Source organism: Camelus bactrianus, chromosome 11 (genome assembly GCF_048773025.1).
Source record: "Camelus bactrianus isolate YW-2024 breed Bactrian camel chromosome 11, ASM4877302v1, whole genome shotgun sequence".
NCBI classification, from domain to species: domain Eukaryota; kingdom Metazoa; phylum Chordata; class Mammalia; order Artiodactyla; family Camelidae; genus Camelus; species Camelus bactrianus.
In genome coordinates, this window is record NC_133549.1 from 27,574,471 (window position 1) to 27,594,405 (window position 19,935).

Below are 19,935 nucleotides of genomic sequence, written 5' to 3' on the forward strand. Positions count from 1 at the left end.
TGCTCTTACAAAAGCAAGGCACAGAGCTGACATCAAAAGGACCCAAGCAAGAGTGTGGCTAGACCTGGGAGTGAACCCAAAGCCTGTTCCCCTTAAATGAGAGGTCAGGAGCACCTTTATTCCCCCAGGTAGGTCCTTGATTGATTTCCCTTCATGCATTGATGTCTTTGTTATGTAAGATGCATTTGTGGCTGACTCACTGTGTGAAGCAATTCAGGCTGGGGCTTGTACTGTGTTTGGCGCACTGTGGATTCTCAATAAATATTAAATCTGTAATACAGTTTCCAGCGATGGGATTAATAAACCAAGCTGGTTATACACTACTGTAACTACACATCCTCAGGATGGTCAGGATCAAAACAAGGATAAATCATGCCAAGGAAAACATGCTACTCAATCTAGATTTGTCAATTCCAGCTAATTCCCAAAATGAACTGTTCATTTGGGGCCTTCTGTGACCCCCTGGCTCCAACCTCAGTGATGATAGCATTTCAGTTCGTGGCACCAAACTGTGTTCTCCAAGGTTGCATGTATCTAAATCCACAGGTCCATCAAAGGGAGAGTAGAAAATTTCATGCTTACTTTCTATATCATCATAAATCTGAATCATATTTAAATGTTAGCATTTAATCACCCACTTCCACCTATAACTTGGAAAATTTAAAACATCCAACACATGGGTCTATAAACAAAGTTTAATCATCTAGATTCCAAAACGTTCATGACAGTGTCATAAATAGAATTTTCTGGTACATCTAAAATAAGGCTTAAAAATGGATTAATGCACACATTTCCAGGGATCCTTTTTTTTTTTTAAATTCAAAGTGAGATAAGCTAGTATACAGATGTTGGAAATGTAAAATATTTATTTGGAACGATGAGCGTTGCAATCTTGATTTGTTAAAAGACTCTACATTCCCAGTCAGTCTTTGGAAGCAGAAAGCTTTATTTTGGAAATTGAATGTGCACACTTCTAACAGGTTTTGAATGATTTTTCTCTGCTTTCTAAGTCAATTTCTCTTCATTTCCCACTATGTCTTTATTCTGCCTTTTTTTTTTCCTGCTACTTTTCCATATTGTCTATAAAGACCTCTGATCGGACGCTCCCTCCACCCTAGGGCAGGAGAGGTGGTAGGATTCAAACAACCATCTTCTGCTGAATCATGTTGGGGAGATCCCTGGCTAAGTCCTTTTCAGAGGGCTGGCTGCACTGAATAAGTCAGGGGCTGCTGCTCACTGAATTTCCTGCCCACTATGGGGTCTTGGAGCTCACACAATTACTGTTTCACAGGCAAGCACCAGGCAGAGGTGGATAACAGGAGCTTGCCCAGAATCCCCACAGGGCCCTTGATGTGATAAATCTCATGCAGAGCTCTCAAGAGGGACCTGACAACAAAAGGTCAAATGTGTTTCATTTTGATGTTTGGGGTTGGAGCAAAGAAACCTGAGCCAGAAAAAGCAAAGGACAAATAGTCTCTTTAAATCCTTCCCTGCCTCCCTCCCTCAGCTCTCAAAAAATTTTCTTCTTGGCTTGCTGATGACTAAATACCCCAGCCCCAGAACTCAACTCCTCCTTCTGGAATGACATCTAATGATGCATGGAAAGCTAAACCCTTTTCTGCAACCACACACACTCAGTCATTGCCAAGTAACGAAAAAGATCCTTTGAGCAGGAACAAATAAAAGCTCCAGGCTTGAGCTCTGGGTTAGAAGTCAGGCACTGGGCTTCCTCTCTAGCCCAGAACACCACAATCACCCTTGGGTCTTCATCCTAGGATACTGGTTCAGTCACCCCAGGGGTGGGGCACAGTGCTGTAGCATAACATGCCCCAGGGCGGTCAGATTGGTGGCCTGGCCATGCTGGCTGTGCCACAAGCAGCTTTCTGCGTGGCCCCAGTCCTTCTGAGGACGCTGTCCATTGCGGGGCAAATGCTGGGGACACACTGACCTCCTTTTTATTGCAAAGAAGACCCAAGAGTGGTCACAGGTGCAAAACTGGAGCGCTGGTAGGTGCCTTCAATGGCCATAACTCTTTTTAGGACAAGCCTCTATTCCTATTTCCTTCTAACCCCAGTCTCCTCCAGCAAAACCCCCTTTCTCTCGGTGATATAATTACAGAATTTGTGAGTATTTTCACAGAAAATGTGGTTTTCTGGGAGATGGATTCTTTTAAAGGCTTAAAGTGAGACTAATAATGTGCAGCTGAGCCAAAGCCAAACGACCTGGGCAAAACGCATTGTCCTGTTGCCTGACCTGGCTCCATCAGGGACACCCAGGGTCATCTCCCACAGCAGGTGTCTTGCAAAGGTGGTGGTGTTCCCAGTGGAGCAGGAGGATCGCAGGCCTGGAGGAGAGCCGCGCGGGGAACCAGGAATCTCCTGGGCTGGAGGCACCCTGAGCCAGCACGTCCAGCGCCACCTCTAGTGCCTCCCGTCCCCGCAAGGGTAAGCTGGGTCCCGGGGATCACTCCTGTGCCCACGTGTGTGCCTCTGACGTTGGCCTACGCTTTCGAGCCGCCGCGCTGGGTGTCAGCAGCCTTCCTCTGCGACCTCGTGGTCCTTCTGCCATCCTGCGACCACGCCGCATGAGTATTTCGGCTTACCGTCCTCGCCCCGGGTCCGTGTATGAGTTCGTGGTGTTACCGCCGCTGGCGGCGCTTGAAGGGCTGCACGCCTCTGTCGCTGACCTTGTCCTGGGCACGAGCGCCTGGCCTGCACCAAGGGCACGCCGCGGTCGCCTCCGAGGTCGCCTCCGTGTGGTCTCCGGTGGAGACTCGCGGTCCTCCCAACCCCTCTCTGAGCGCGGCCGGGCCTCGCCACCGAGCGCCCCCGGGCGGAGCGCAGAAGCAGGGATCGCCGAGCCTTCTGCTGCTCCTCCCGGCGGCCTGCAACGTCTGCCCTGCCTTTTCCCATCTCTTGCATGTCTTCATCTGTTCCAAAGACTGGGCGTGAGCCTCATCCACAGCGCTCTTCCAATGCCCTGCCACTTCTCTTTCTCTGGCGCCACCGCCATCTGCGCCACCCACGATGGTGTCCAATTCTTGTCGAACTCAGGGTCTTGCCCTCAGCCTCCACCCCCTACCTCTCTCCCTAACTCTTCTATTCCTCGAACTCAAGGGAGGCCAGGAGCCGTGACTGGGATCTCAGCCCCTCTCCCTTGCTCTTTCGCCGGCACCAGCTCCCGGTACTACGGCGCGCCCTGTGGGGAGCAGGGGAGTGATGGATGCGAGCATGCAGTGCTGGTCTATGCCCCCGGCCGGCGGGACCAGGCATTCTCGCGGTTCTACGAGACATCTTGGCACTGGAGATCGCTGGAAACGATGGACTCAAGCGGTCAGCGGGCAGCATCTCCTGCCCTGGGCAGCCAGTTCCAGCCCTGGCACGGATGAGCCATACTCTGGGGTATCTCTCCACGGCAGGTTCTGTCGTCTTGTTCTTCTAGACGATCCGCATTTAGTTCCTTAGGCGTCCCCTGATCGTTCTGGAAACGAAGTCTGATTTCCAAGAAGGAAATCAGGAGCTCCGGCAAGGTTGAGCCCTTGCCCGCGCGGCAAACAGGTGGGCAACCAGCACTCGAGGGTGGATGGGTCGGTCGGGGTGGGCGGAGGGGGCTTCTTGGAGAGTGCTGGGCTCCCTGTCCTGCTTCTGGCACCACTGCCTCACCTGTCATTTGCCTATTTCCTGAGCGTTATATCTAAGTGGAAAGTAACATGAAAACCACTTATTTTGTGTATGTGGTGGGGATTTCAGGAGTCCGCATCCTTCCAACTGTGGAAACGACCGGATTGAGGGGCAAAGAGGAAAGGGAGCTGGTCTAGAGAAGGAGTGGGACCCGCGCTGACTCTCCCAGGGGCTCGCCTGGAGTGGCTGGTTGGTGTTGCTTTCCCCAGCGGGCAGACCCTGCAGCGCCCCCCTAGGCCACGTGCTGGGAGCCCAGTCTCCAGAACCGTTAGTCTGCAGTGGAAGTGTCAGTAGGATTGGGTCCTTCTGAGGGTCATGAGGGAGAATCTGTTCTATGCTTTTTCCCTTGGTCCTGGTTTGCTGGCCATCTTTGGTGTTCCTCGTTTATTTTTTCAGAAGTAGCCAGCCCCCTATCTTTGCCTCCTCCTCACATGGCTTTGTCCTGTGTATGTCTGTGTCCATATTTCCCCTTTTTATAAGGATACCAGTTACATTTGATTAGAGCCCATTCTGATGACCTTGTTTTAACTTGATTACCTCTGTAAAGACTCATCTCCAAATAAGGTCACATTCCAAGCTACTGGGGTACTATGTTCTGAATGTGTCCCCCCAGATTCATATGTTGGAATCCTAGCCCCCAAGGTGATGGGATTAGGAGATGATATTAGGAGGTGGGGCCTTTGGGAGGTGATTAGGTCATGAGGGTGGAGCCCTCGTGAATGGGATTAGTGCCTTTATAAAAGAGACCCCCCCCCCCCCACGGAGCTACCTAGCTCCACTGCCACCACTTGAGGCTGTGAGAAATTTGCAGCCTGGGAGAGGACACTGACTAGAACGTGACCACCCTGACACCCTGATCTCGGACTTCCAGCCTCCAGAACAGTGAGGAGTAAATGTTAGCAACTCAATGAACTAAGACATGGGAGTTAGAACTTCAACATATGAACTTCGGTGGGGACACAAGTCAACGTAGAACCTTGATGTTATCAATGGCCAAGCTCCTCTTTGGAACCACGGGTAGCCCAGTCAGTCCTAAATTTGGCCTGGTGCTTCTGGAATGCTGTTTATAATAACATGACTTTTCCTATTTTTGTGCCTTCTGCCTGGACTGTCCCTCCTTGGCTCTTCTTCTGTCTGGATCTGTCTCTGCCTTCAGCTGGAATGTCACCTCCTCTGAGAAGCCCTTTCACTGCCTCTTATTCTTTAGTTTAGCCCCTCGTTTGCTTTCTTCATAGCACTCATCATGATGTGCAGTGACACATTTCTTTGTCTTTCTGTACAAATGGGAGCTCTGTGGGGGCAGAAGCCATATTTGCTGTATTCACCAGTGTATCCCCAGAGCCTGGCACCTCCCAAACATACATAAGAGTGGTTATATCTGACCACAATGCCAGGAGGTAATTAAGGCAGGTGTTATTCTCATTTGTGGGGGTTGGGGGGAGGAAGGGAAGTGACTTATCCATGCTAGCAGTGGTGGCCCTGGAATTCAGATCCAGATCCCCTGGTTCCAAGTCAGGGTCTCACCCACCACACCACACTGCCTGCTTTTAAGGTTTAGAAGGTTTAGAAGGTTTTAGCCCTTAAGGTTCTGTGTGTGTGTGTGGGGGTCACCCCTCCCTTTGCCTCTGCCTTCGGCCAGCCACAACACTTCTCAGAATCACTGCACAGCTCTTAGAAATCACAGGGTCCCAGACCCTACATGAGACCTATTACAGAAGACCCTCTTGGTGTGGAATCATATATTTAAAACATGCTGTTTGGGAATTAATTCCAAAAAAGTGTTGCTAGAGTAGCTGTGTTGAAAATGAAAAATCTTGCTAGGAAACACATCCCTCTGCTGTTGAACTGAGAAATTCTCAGTTAATTGGCCGAGATCAGGAAGGGTGCTTCCCAGGTGCCTTGAATGTGTAAGATACTGTCTCCTTCGAGCATTTTCTCCATCCAGCTTCTAGCAAGACAAGATGACTCTACCGGGGTGAAGGCAGCCCTGCAGGGATCTTAGCGCATCCGTGTTCTTTCCAGGTCCCTCGGAGCACCTGGTGGGCCTGGAGTGGTGCTCACAGTGGGGGCTCAGGTCCAGCTGCCCTTGGTACACTTGGTTCTGAAGCCCCTTCTTGTCACACTGTCCTGTACCACACGAGTGACATGATAATCATGACAAATAACAATAATAATAGTATTAACTATTGCTACATTTTATTGAAAGTTTACTACATGCCAGGTAGCCTGGAATTTTACAGATGGACAGTAGCTCTGTGAGGTAGGAATTACGATTATCCCCACCTCCTAATGGAAGGAGCTGCAAAGTGTTTGTGGTCATTTGCAATCTACCTACACTTCATTTTATAGGTTAGGAAAGTAAGTTACGGAATGACTAGGTAGCTCGTCCAAGAACATACGGCTTGTCAGATAGCCATAAAGTTGAGAATCCAACTCAGGCAGACTGCTCCAAAGCTCAGATTCCTCCCTCACTAAACTGCTCTCTCTCAAGAAGCAGGTGTTTCCCAACATGGTGGTAGGTTGTCCTGCCTCTGTTGCTCTGTGTTTGCAGTATTCTTTGATGCTCAGACAGCTGGTCTCTTGCTGTACAGAGGCTGGCTCTGAGACGAAGCCCAAACCCTCGGAGGGTCTCCCAAGCAAACTCATGCCCTCTTTGAATTCTGACCAATTGAGGTCTGGAATTCTATCATTAGATGAAATTCCCTTCCTTCCTTCCTCCTTTTCTTCCCTGCAAATATTTATTGCCTGTATGTGTATATGTGTGTGTGTGTGTATATATAATATATATATACACACATACATATATGTAATATATACACACACATATGTATACATATGATACTGGTGATTTTCCATTTGCAAGGATAGAGGATGCTTTGACTGCTTGAATGAGTGCCCCACTACATACACAAGTACAGGAGCAATTTGTCAGGCTATTACTACTCAGGTGCTCATTATGATAATCAAGAGGTAATAACATTCTGGGACTGCAGCTAAAACCTGAATAGAAATCAGCCTGCTTGGTTGGATTAAGACAGGAAAGATCATGGTAAGAACACGTCTGTCCATTTCTCATGCTTCCTGTCAAGGCAGTTCAGATGGGTGTCCTAATGAGTCCATTCATTCAGGGTGGTTTGTTCTGCATTCATTTAATGCTCACAAAGCATACTCATCACCCTTTCCCCATGGTTGGCACACAGCCCCATCTCCAAATACCAACACACTGGGGGTTAGTCCACAGCAATTCAGTCTATAGGATAGCTACCAAAACAAAATACCACAGACTGGATGGCTTAAACAACAGAAACTTATTTCTCATAGTTCTAGAGGTTGGAAGTCCAAGGTCAAGGCTTCAGCAGGTTTGGTTTCTCCTGAAGCCTCTCTCCTTGGCTTGCAGGTGGCTGTCTTCTTACTTGTCCTCACACAGCCTTTTCTCTGTGTGTGCACATCCTTGGTGTCCCTTCCTCTTCTTATAAGGACACCAGTCATATGGGATTAGGATCCCACCTTTACGATCTTATTTAATTATCTCTAAAGGTCCTATTTCTGAATACAGTCACATTGGAGGTTAGGGCTTAATATGAACTTGGTAGGGGGTGGGGAGACACTATTCAGTCCATAACATCCCGCAACTCCTACTCAGCTCGGAGCTCAGCTTAACACATTGGAAAATCAGTGTCGCCGGTTGAGGTCTCTGAGAAACAGACTCTGAGACAGAGATTAGCATGTAGGCTGTTATTAAGGAGAGCTTTAAAGATCAACAACCTGTGGATGGACGGGGAAGAGAAAGAAAGGGAAGGAGATAACTGGTCAGAAGGAGAAGCTGAGTGACAGGGCAGTCTCAGTGGAGGCCTCAGCCAACCCTATAGAAGTATCTAGGATGTCTTGTCTTGAAGACAGGAAGCGTGGGACCATTCCCCATGTGTCAGTCACTGGATGTGAGTTACCATGGGAGTGCCAGGGAGACAGAATCTGGTTGGGTCATGTCTTTAACCCGCTCTCTCAATCTCTGTCTTTTAATTTGGGTATTAGACTATTTACATGTAATGTAATTAGTGATATATCAAGACTTAACTCGTCATTCAGTTTTTTTTTTCCATTTGTTTTGTTTTTCATTTTTCAATTTTTTCTGCTTTCCTGGGGGTTACTTGAATATTTTTTAGGATTATTCTTGATTTGTTTATAGTGTTTTTTGAGTGTATCTTTTCGTTTGGCTTCTTTAATGATTGTGCTACGTATTACACTGTACGTACATAGCTTTTCACAGGCTACTGATGTCAGCAATTTACCAGTTTCAGTGAAGCACAGAAAACTTACCTTCCTTTGTGTCCTTCTACCCTCTCCCATTTATAATATAATTGTCTTCAATATTTTCTCTTCATTCACTTAGAACCGTATCAGTCAGTGTTACAGTTTTTGCTTCAACTGTCAAACGTAATTTACAAAACTCATGAGTTTTCTATTTTTCCTTACCACTTTAAATCTTCTTTCCTCATGTCCCAAGAATCTTTTTATTGTTTCCTTTCTGTTTAGAGAAATTCCTTTAGCCATTGTTTTTAGGGTAGGTGTGTTTGCAAAAAAATTCTCTGTTTTCTTTTATGTGAGAATGTCCTGACTGGTTTTGATGTATAGGATTTTGAGTTGAAAGTTATTTTCTTTCATCACTAGAAAAATATGGTTTCACTTTGATCTAGCCTCCCTGGTTTCTGATGAAAAATCCACAGTCATTCTAATTGTTTTTGCCCTGTAGGTAGTTGTCATTTTTCTCCCCCTGGCTGTTTTCAGGACTTTGTGTTATTTCTAGTTTTCATAAGTTTAATTATGATGTGTCTTGGCACAGATTTCTTTAGCTTCGTCCTATTTGGGGTTTTCTTAGCAGCTTGAATCTGCAGGTTTTTGTCTTTCCAAGTTCTAGAAGTTTTTAGCCAGTATTTCTTCCACTGCTTTTCAGCCTCATTCTCTGGCTTTGCCTTCCAGGACTCTGATGGCACAAATGTTAGGTCTTTCATTGTAGCCCCATGGGTCCTGGAGGCTCTGTTCTTTTTTTTTTTTTTTTTTTTTCCCAGACGATTTTTCTGTTTTTATTTTTGTTTTATTGGATTGGATACTTTCTATTGTCTTGTCTTTCAGTTCACAGATTCTTTCCTCTGTCTCCCCCATTTTGCTGTCGAGCCATCCACTGAGCTTTTAGATTAAATCTTTAAATTTTGGTTATTGGTTTTCAGTTCTAAAATTTCCATTTAGTTGTTATTTACAAATTCTATTTATTTGAGGAGACTTAATTCTTTCCAGAAAGTTTCTATTTCTTTCCCCACTTATTTCAAATGTGTTCATGATTGCTCACTGAAGTATTTTTTAATCACAGTTCCTTTAAAATCTTTGTCAGATATTTCTAACATCACTTTCATCTCGGTCTTGACCTCATTTAAGTATCTTTTATAAAATTCAGTTTGAGATTGTGGCTTTTCTTGGTATGAAGAGTAATTTTTGATGGAAACCTGAACATTTTTGTTTTGTATTCTGAGACTCTGGATCTTATTTAAACCTTTCTTTCAGCTGAGCTCCTCGACTGCATTTGGGGAGGGGGAGGGGGAGGCACAGCTTTATTACTGCCAGGTGGACATAGATGTTCAGGTCTTCCATTCGGCCTCTGTTGACACACAAGGGGATGTTCTGTTACTGCTAAACGTCCTGACTCTTCTTAGGTCTCCTCTGATACCAGCCCAGTGCGGAGGGGTAGGAATGCCTTATTACTGCTGGGTGGAGGTTGATGTCCTGGCTGGGATGTGGAATGTGGTAGGGGCTCGTTAGGTTCTGGCGCAGATGAAAATCCTGCCTCCCGTCTTGGCCCTCCCATTACCACCTCAATGAGGGTGTTGGGGTGCCTCGTGAGAGTGGGAGTCTAGGCTCCCCACTTGGCTTTTGTTGGTGTGGCTGTGGCCACAGTTTTCCTGTGGTCTTTGGCTGGAATAGAGAGTATTTATTGCCTGAAAGTTATTGGTCTTGCTAAGCTTCTTTCCTGAATTTGTCCTGAGACAACAGGTTTTTTTGGGGGGGGGGGGGGTCGGGGGCATTTTTTTTTTTAAACTTATGTTTAGTGGCATTTTTGTGTTGCCAGCTTTTTCAGCTCCAAGTCTGGGCTACCTAAGGGACTTCACCACGCGTCTAGCTGGTCTGCCTCCTTCCTTCTGTCTTTCAGAATCTTATGTTTTCCTTTATGTATAATATTTAGGATTTTTGGTTGTGCTTAGCAGGAGGAACAGGAAAATTTACATCTATTCTATCCTCCTGGAAGCAGAAATTCCAAGATATTATTTTTAAGTGCATAAAATAAAACACATAGGTTTACAGAGGGAACCAATTATGTTAAAACTTGGCTATCAAACCATGAAACACCCACATTTCGCATATATAAATATATCCATTTATTTATTAATATATTAAATAAAATATCTAGCAATAGGTCTCATGGTCACTGTAGTACTGAAGTAGTGATTTGCATTAGTGGTCTTTTGGGAATCTGCCACCATTGCAGTATAATGTCAAATGTTCTGTGATTTCTACTGGGGACAGAGTCACTGATGTCTGTTATTCGACTATGCCTTTTATAACTGAAGGAAATGCCAAATTTTAGTTATAGTACTAACGTGATCCTACTTCACAGACCCGCTGAATTCTTGACCCTGGTTAACAACCTCTGCTTTTAAGAATAAAACAGACCAACAACAACAGACTCTACAGGCAGAGATTTCTGGCAGACACTTAAAAAAAACTCATTTGAGACCAGAAGCCCGCAGTGGTCAATAAAGTAGACGATCAGGCCAGGGCAGCCAAGAGCACAGCTGGATCCGATTAGGGGATGACAGGAAGCCAAGTTTCTGGGCCAGGCACCAGATATCAGAGACTCCTGCTGCCCAGACCCACAGACACTGTCAGTCAGATGGGAAAGCTCAGCCAAGCCTGGTCTTGCTGGTCACCCAGGAAAGACGCCATCTGAGAGGAAGATGGGTCTTTGGCAATTCAACTGGGCAGTTTAGAAAGAAGAGGGCTTCCCCCCGTCCCTTCTGACAATCAGCCAGTTACCGTGTCTATTTCTGCTGCACAAAAGTGATTTTCTTCCGAGGACACTGTGTTCTGTGCTCTTGCATTCAGGGCCTGAGTCCCACACATTCACTATCCGGGCAGCCCCAGATTGGACTGGCAAATGCATGTGTTTTCATGAAAGGCAGGGCTGCTTTGTGAAGCCTCGAACGGGCACGAAATGCTATGTCTGCAGGAAAATGAAATAAGCACCCTCATTTATAAGTTGCCAATTTGATCCTATTTGTCTGGGGCAGGCCTGATGCGATTTGAAGGGCAGCTGGAAGTTTCTTTTGCCTCATTCCTTGCCTTTCTCTCCCTTTCATTAAAGTTATAAATGCGATGCCTCGCATTTTAATGAAAGGGAGTGGTGAGAACAACCAGAGGCTTGGGGAGGAAACCTGAAATAATAGCGCAGTTGCTAAGGAACGAGGCCGGACGAGTTAATTTTGTTGGCATAACATCTCCTCGTTATTTAATCTCCTAGCGTATTCATTTCATCCATCTGTCACCATGTCACCAAAGCCGGGAGGAAGTGTTAATTGCAACACCAGGGTGGAGAACAGACCTGTCCAAACCTTGTGTATATTTCAACTATCAGAGTGGGGCCCTGAGCTTTGATTTTGTTGTCGAAGAGACCACCCTTTTCTATTGTGGGAAGAAAGCTGGTGAGGGTCTCACTAGTCGCTGCCAGACCACACTCTTGTGGCCCCCAGCAGCGGCTCTGTACCCTGGATGGATGTTAGTTACCTGGGGTGTTTTCAAAAAAGACCAATGTTTGGGCCCCATCCCCAAGGATTCTGATGTAATTGGTCTAGGGGTGGGGTCCAGGTATCGGATTTTGATCAAAGCTCCAAAGTAATTTCAGTGGGTCACCCAGGCAAAGAACCACTGATACATAGAATTGTCACCTTTCCTCTGCTGTCTTACTTTCAAAGTTCCAGAGCCTCTTAGATTTTCTTTTTCTTTTGTCTCCCAGTCACTTTCTTCCCATCTCATACATAATAACTCTGATAATGAGCATTTAATGAGAGCTCACTGGGCACTGGGCACAGCACTGTATCTTTGTATCTGCAGGAGCTCTTGGAATCCTTACAATGATCTTGTAAACTGGATATTCTGTTAGCCCAATTTTACAGACAAGGAAACTGATGTTCAGAGAAGTTCAGTGCCCCGCTGCTAAGTGATGGGTCCAGGATTTGGACATGAGTCTTACTCCGAAGCTCAACTAATTGTGCTGGTGACTTCTGTCCCCACAGGAGAAGCTGCTGGTCCACACGTGGAGGCTTAGCTTCCATCCATGCTCAGGACCAGCTTTGTCCTGGCTGGGGTTTTGGGAGAGCCTGGGACGGGGATCAGTAGCTAGTCAGTCCCATTTCCAGCTTGTGCCCTGGGTCCCAGCTCTGAGGAGGTTCCCTTGGGCTCCTCGCCTCTACTGACTCAACTCAAATCCAGCCCTCTTTCTGACCAGTGAGTGACCTGGGCCAAGTGTCTGAGTCTCATAAGACCTAGTTTCCTCACTGTTGGTGGGAGGACAACCCATTGCACAGAAGTGCCGTGAAGGTTAAATGAATTAATACATGTAAGGCACTTAGAACACGGTCTGGCACACACTACTCATAAAGGTTCCATTATTTCCACCCTGACTCCCTGCCTTTATTGAGATATAATTGACATATAACATTGTATAAGTTTAAGGTGCATAATGTGTTGATTTGATACATGTATATTGCAGAATGATTATTATCACAATAGCTTAGCTAATACCTCCATCAGGTCACATAACCCCCATTTCTTTTTTGTACTGAGAGTATTTAAGATCTATCCTCTTAGTAACTTTCAAGTATGTAATACGGAATTATTACCTATAATCACCATGCTGGGCAGTAGCTCCCCAGAACTTACTCATCTTACAGCTGGCAATGTATATATACCCTTTGACCTACGTCTGTGTATTTCTCCCACCCCTCAGCCCCTGGTAACCACCATTCCGAGTCTCTGTTTCTATGAGTTTGGTGCTTTTTTAGGTTCCACATAAAAGTGATATCATACGGTATTTGTCCCTCTCTGCCTAATTGCACTTCGCATAATGCCCTCAAGGTCCATCCACGTTGCGGCAAGTGGCAGGATATTCTTCTTTCTCATAGCTGAATATTATTCATCTATGTCTCCATTTTCTTTATCCATTCATCCATTGATGGAAACTTAGATTGTCCGCCATGTCTAGGCTATTATGAATAACTCTGCAATGACCACTGGGATGCAGATATCTCTTCAAGATTCCATTTTCAGGGGAGGGTATAGCTCAAGCAGTAGAGTGCATGCTTACCATGGACGAGGCCCTGGGTTCAATCCCTAGGACCTCCTCTAAAAATAAATAAATAAATAAATCTAATTATCCCCGCCCACCCCAAAACGCTAAAAAAAAAATTCTGTTTTCATCTGAATTGTTAGTTATCATCATCATCACTATTAGCACAGAGCTAGGACTCAGAGGATGCTTTACTCGCCATCTCCTCAGGCCCAGCGCCCGGCACGGTGTCTGGATTCTAGGTGCTGGGCAGCTCTGAAGCTGCTGCCTGGACCTCCTGGTTCAGACACAAGTAGATGACCCTAGAGACTGAACCTTATCTGCACCTTTGGCTGATTAAACCACAAAGGACAAGGACCTTTCTGTAAATGTATTAGTAAGAACTCTTTCAGTGTCGAGAGAGAGAAACCCAACTCACACTGGCTTTAAGCTGAAAAGGAATTTATTGGCTGACGTTGGCTGATGCAACTGGAAAGTCCAGGGCTGGCTTTAGGCACAAGTGTTCCCTGGGCTTCTGTCCCCCTCTCCCCAGCTCTCAGTGCTCCTTTTCTCTGTGTTATCTTCATGCACAGGCAGCTCTCTAGAAACTCAGACTTACAGCCTTAGCACTATCGGGTCCCTCTGTAAAGGAATTTCTTCACCCCAATAATTCCAGTGAAACTCATGGGTGCACTTGGAGCAGACCCATTGGCTCAAGACCAGCAAGGCAACGGTATGTAGCCCAGCCCATGCTGGCTCAGAGTAGAGAAGCAAGCTTTCTGGGTACCAAGTCAAACCAACCCCACATCTCACAACCATCCAAAAAGTCAACTCAGCCTGGTGCCCAGACAGCTCAGAAGCCCATCGTTTGGCTTGTTTACACAGACGAGAGTTTGGGTTTAAAGAAAAACTAAAATTTGATTGGGGTGGGGGGTCAGCTGTTTGAGAACAACAGATTCCCCTCCAGACATTAAAAAAAAACAAACAATTTTTAGTATATGTACTGCTGAAGCAAGCAGAAAAACAAACAAACAAAACCCAACCAAACAAAAAACTATGGTGGGATTTAGATAATATTTGAGTACTTTCAGCTCTCAAAAAAAACAAAAAACAAAAAACAAAAAACAAAAAACAAAACCCCAGCCAACCAACCAAACAAAAAACTATGTCCAAAACTGTATGAGCCTTGAGTGCCACCTTGTGACAAAGAATGGTATTTTCCTAGGATGAAATTTTCTCCAGGGAAAAGCTTCAGGGTCCCCACCCCATTGCTGCCCCTCCCCTGCCCCCACTTCAGCTGAGCTCTGTGCTAGGCTCACAGAAATGACAGTCCCCATCGGGTGGAGCCCCCAGCCCAGGTAATACAGTACAACATGGTGGACAGTTTTGGACTATGAGAAGTGTCCTATGGGGACACAGAGCAGGAGACATTGTCTCTTCCTTGACACCCTGAAAGCCAGCCCAGAGCAGGCACATCGTAAATGCTTGGTAAATGAACAGTTAACTGTTCCTTCCAGATTCCCCGTTATCTGCTCTTTTTCTCTCATGGCCATTCCCAAGGCTAACATTAGTCTCTGGCATAGTCTCAATTTTCTCATTACAGACATTTCTTCTCTCACTGCTGGCCTAGAATTTGTCTTCCTATCCAGGATTTAGGATCAGTGCTTCTCCTTGCCACCCACCCCTCAATCAATGTAACGGTCATTATATATCCATGTCTCTGCAGAGCCTGAATTCTGAGAACTCGCTACTTAAAATAGGACGCCATCCACCGCAATCTGTGTTCTTGGAACTGAGGTCATTTCTGGTGCATCACCTTCTGTACACACACAGGTGGGGAAGCCAATGGACCCAACACAGCTGGGTCCTCTAGAGCCCTGGAAAGCCCACAGAGACCCAGAGCACTGAGGGTGTGTTTGCCATCAAAGTTGTGACTTTGCTTCTTATTGACAAGCCACCCCAGTCCAGGTCCAAGGGGCCCACGCCTGTCAGCCCTGCCAGCCCCTCATTGTCCCTCAGCTGGGAGAGCCCTGATCCAGTGAGGGAGCCCCTGGCCCCGGCCTCCTCCCTGGCCTGCGTGGAGACACGCCTGTTCTTTGTACTCCCGAGTCACCCACTGCCCCTCCCACTTAGGGGTGTTGCACTGGCTTACTGTTGTCACATTGCCACCTGTTTCACTCATATACAGTTCAACAGGAAGCAGCCTGGGTTACTGTAAAGGAATAATTAATTATGGAAACGACTGCCAGTAAACTCAGTTCCAGGTCTGGGGTGCAGAGCAATGAACTAGACGAAAATGTTCCTTCCCCCCGTGGAAAGAATAGTCTGATTTGGGGTTAGGATGTTTTTTTAGTTGCATTGGGTCACCATTAAGCATTTTAAGCAGGGGTGGATTTGATCTGGTTTCCTTTTAAAAAGCGTCACGTTGGGTGGTGACATGAGAGGTGGGAGGGGGTTGGGGAGGGGCTGGGTTCTCCTGCTCAGGCCCAGGTGGTCCCTGAGGAAGGCTTGGTCTGGGTGCAGCAGAGCTGATGCAGAGACAGCAAACTTGAGACGTGTCTTGTGGGGAGAGCTGCCAGGACTTGCTGGGGATGGGGAGGAAGGAGAGGATGCGAGGAAGACTAGCGGGGTTTGGGTCTGGATGACTGGTGGACAATGGCAGCACTGAGGGAGATGGGAAGATGGGGGAACAGCATGCCACGTGTGGAAACAAACCAGGTTCTGGTTTGGCCACGTCAAGTTGGAGAAACCACCACCGTGAGCTTTCAGGGGGCCCGTGGGGCCCTGTGGCAACAGTCGGGATGAGAGAAAGCCTCAGCCCTGTCTCAGGCCCGAAGCTCTGTGGGGCCCACGCAAGGCCCACTCCTTGTGCTTCTCACTGGGAGGAGAGCGGCACCTGGTGACGAGGGGTTAGCAAAGCCAGCCCGTGAACGAGGCTCGCCCCACTCTGCCTGCGCGGGAGACACTGAGCCACCAGTTCCCAAATAACCTGGAGGGAGCAGTCATCTGGAACGCTGGTCAAAATGCAGATTCCCAGGTCTCTCCCCTAGGGATGAGTTCAGGGGGCCTGAGATCGGGCCCAGAACGTGTCTGTTTAACTTGGGACCCTGATGTCTGTCATTGCGCAAGTTTGGGAAAACCTGTTAGGATAAGCTGCCCAACCTTTGATTCAGACCCTGTGTCCCCGGCTCAGGAAACACCTGTCAGCTGAGTGGACTGAAGTGATTTGGACCTGGAATGCCCCCCTGGAAGACTCCGTCCCCTCTGCGTCCCGGTGGGCTGTCTTAACTAAGAGTCCAGATGGTGGGTTCGTTAAGAACGTGGTCTTGCGGTCACACACCACAGCATCCTCCTCCTCCACCCCCAGCTGCCTGGTGTGGAGGAACTTACAGAAGCTGTCTTGCTTCTGTCTGTGTCTCATCCGAGGTAGGTCTCCGCTACCACGGCCACGTGACAAGGATGCAGGGCTGGCGGAGTTGGCTGATGTAGGTGAAGCGTCTGCCCCAGGCACGATCCTGGGGAAAGCCCCTGACTCGCAGAGGCTTCTGGGCTGGCTCTCTGGAACCTCCTTTTCAATCCAAGGAAAAATCTCCTGTGCTGCCTGCCCAGGGCTCCAGCCACCCCTCCCCACCGTGACTAAATACACCGATTCGTCTTTCTCCACCAGAGGTCAGGTCAAGGCCGTGGGAAGGAAGCAACTCCTGGGCTCGTCAAGGGGGTGACACCCCCCGCCTGGAAGGCTGCCCTCCACAGAGCTGGGTTTGGAGAGCTGGGAGGAGCCGCGAGGGGAGGCAGGGGACCTGAAGGGCTCCAGGAAACCAGGCAGGGGCTGGAGTCTTAGAAACTAATATCTGGATGCTAGTAGCTTATTGCTACTGGAATCTCATTGCTTTCAGGCCCTCACGGTGGGCAGAGCTAAGAAACAGATGTGTGTACACACACAAGTATCTATTTTTCACGTTGAGCAATCTGTATTTATTAAAACACATCACTTCACACTAATACCTCCAGTGCCAGTTCAACACCACAGGATATATCCTAGCCTTTCCCTTTTCTGTATTTTTCCCTTGATTGTCTCAGTAGAGCGATGTTAGTTGTTAGTCTGGAATAGATACTCTTTATGGTATTAAGGAAATATCTTACTATTTGGTTTACCAAAAGTTTCTAACAGAGAATAATGATAAACTTTATCATCAGTATTTAGATGATGATTCGGTTTTGTTTTTATTCAGCAAGTACTTGTATAGGGCTTACTAAATACCAAGCAGTGGTGTAAACAACTTTACGAATGTTAACTTTTTGATTTCTCATAACAATCCCATATGGTAGATAACGTTAGTATCTCCATTTTACAATGAGAGAGCTGAGGCACAGAGAAGTTAGACTGCTTGAGAAAAGTCACAGCATAAGAAGAAGAGCCATGTTTCCACGTCGGGGGTTCTGTCTTCAACATCTGACACTTGGCCTCTAACTTTCCACTCTTCTTACTGTGTTGTGCCTTTTTTGATCTACTGATGTGATAAATTATATTAACAGCTGTCCAGGTATTGAATCATCCTTATATTCCAAATCATACTTGGTTATGGTGTTACTGTTAGTTGAACATTGATTTGACTTGCAATTTAAATTTATATCTATATTCACAAGAGAGTTTGGTCTGTTTTTTTTTTTTTTCTTTTCAGGGTGCTATATCAAGGTGATGCTAAGCTTAATGAATTGGAAACTTACCATCTTTTACAGGCTTATGGAGTTATTTATACAAAATAAAAATGATAGTTTCAGTGGAAGTTGAAAGAAAAGAAGAAGCCTGTAAAATCATTTGGGCCCAGAGTTCTTCTAAAAATTTTTTTTCAATTCTTAGTCTACTCTTTTAGCTTTTTGCCAAGTTGCTAATCTGCTCTGATTTCCTATTTATTTCTTAACACAATTTTGACAATTTATAGTTTCTTAGAAAACTATCCATTTTATCAAGGATTTTAAAATTTAGTATCACAGAATTATACATATTATTTCTCCGTGATTTAAAATAGCTTCCATATCTTTGTTTATATCTCTTTGCTTATTTCTAATTCTCAATTTCTATTTTCTCTTTTTAAAAAAAATTATACTATCTAGAGATTTATTTTACTGGGTTCTCTTTTCTTGTTTTCTGATTAATTAATGTCCCCTTTTCGTATTTATTAGTGCTATTCTTGGGCTTTCCTTAGGTTTGCTATGTGGCAAGAAATGTTCCCCCCTTCTTTAGGGTTGATGTCAGAAAACTATTTTTCCCCCTAGAAAAATTTCATGATGTTTTATTAACAAGATTATCAACACACAGTGGCAAAGGCTTCCATGATCCTCTATCAATTAATCCATCTACACATTCAGCAAAGCAAATTGATTTTTTAAAAAGGGTGTACTACTGAGTGGTTACCTTAAATGTCTTTAGAGATATTTGGGCTATTACAGAAGATCAGTCTATAATTCAAATCAAGCATGGCAGGTAGCAGTTTCAATTTCCTGTCACCATCGGAACTGTCAATTTTCATGTGCACACACAGACAGAAACCCATCCTCATTTATTTTCCATTTGCAATTAAAAGCTCTGTTTAGCCTAATACTTCTCAATATGATCTTGTGTCCCACGGTGCTGTTTCAGAGTAACGACAGCTCAGGATTTATGACTGTGGAGGCCTACGTGGAAATACTTTTAATAGAGAAAAGGCGAGTAAGACAACAAGCATTTATTCAGCAAATGTTCAATCCTTGGATGGGAGCTAAGTGAGTTAGAAAAGTGGAGAAAATATCCCTGGGCTTGAGAAGCTCAGAATTTTGTTCACTATACACTAGGCGATGTGCAAGATGCTTTTCATGTACTTTGTGGTAATCTTTATGACAGTTTTTCCTTAAAAAGCAAGATGAGTATTCCTGTCTCCCTTTTGTAGACAAGGAGCCTTGAATGAGAGAAGTTAGATCACTTACCTATGGACACACACCTAGTGAATAGTAGGTTTGGTTTTGAACCTGAGGTCTCTTAGAATCCCAAACCCACATCCTTTCTCTTGGTGGTTTTCAAACTTCAAGAGTCCCAAGGAATATGACCAGTTTATATCCCATTTTGCGTGTGTGTGAATCTGGGTACTTTCTACTGACCCGGCCGTCCTGGACTAACATTGCTTTCACCTGTTTAATGTATTAGGCTGTCACATAAGACTTCATTTGAAGAAAGAGTCTTATGGATGTGTTGCCTTCCGCTATTAAGAATCATTCTAAAAAGGCTACAAACTGTACGATTCCAACCAAATGACATTCTGGAAAAGACATAACTACAGAAACAAACAAAAAAAAAGATCGTGGTTTCCAGGGGTTTCGGGAGAGAAAGGGAGGGAGGAATGAATAGATGCAGCACAAGGGATTTTTAGGGAAATGAAATTATTCTGTATGATACTATAGTGATGGCTGCATGTCATTAACCCTTAGAATATACAACATCAAGGGTGAACCCTAACGTAAACTATGGACTTTGGTTGATAATAACATGCCCATGTAGGTTCATTGATTGTATCAAATATGCCACACCGATGAGGGATGTTGAGGGTAGGGGCGTATATATTGTGGGTGGGGAAGGTTATGTACAAACTCTCTGTATTTTCTGCTCAATTCAGCTGTGAACCTGAAACTGCTCTAAAAAAATAAAGTCTATTAATAAAAAAAAATCATTCTAACGAAAGTTCCAGTCAAAGTAGCAAGTATTGGGTTAGCCCTTCCACTGACAGCAATTATAAAAGCTGGAGGAAAATTACACACCTTATATATAAGATGTTATATACAAGATATATATATGTGTACTATATGGCTATGTCTATTTGCAGACACTGGAGAGCAACCAGAGCAGGCAGGAAC

General features: G+C 45.6%; 1 long non-coding RNA gene across 4 annotated transcripts in view; it reads left to right on the top strand.

Moving 5' to 3' along the window:
- Window positions 1-1,708: 1,708 nt before the first annotated feature.
- Window positions 1,709-19,935, top strand: part of LOC105080770 (uncharacterized) — a 53,942-nt gene continuing 35,715 nt past the window's right edge. For 3 of the 4 annotated variants that reach the window (XR_006720061.2, XR_012510114.1, XR_012510115.1), the window contains exons 1-2: window positions 1,709-2,006; window positions 2,292-2,444. This is a non-coding gene — a long non-coding RNA (uncharacterized LOC105080770). The remainder of the gene's footprint in view (window positions 2,007-2,291; window positions 2,445-19,935) is intronic. The other variant, XR_006720058.2, reaches the window with a different exon arrangement.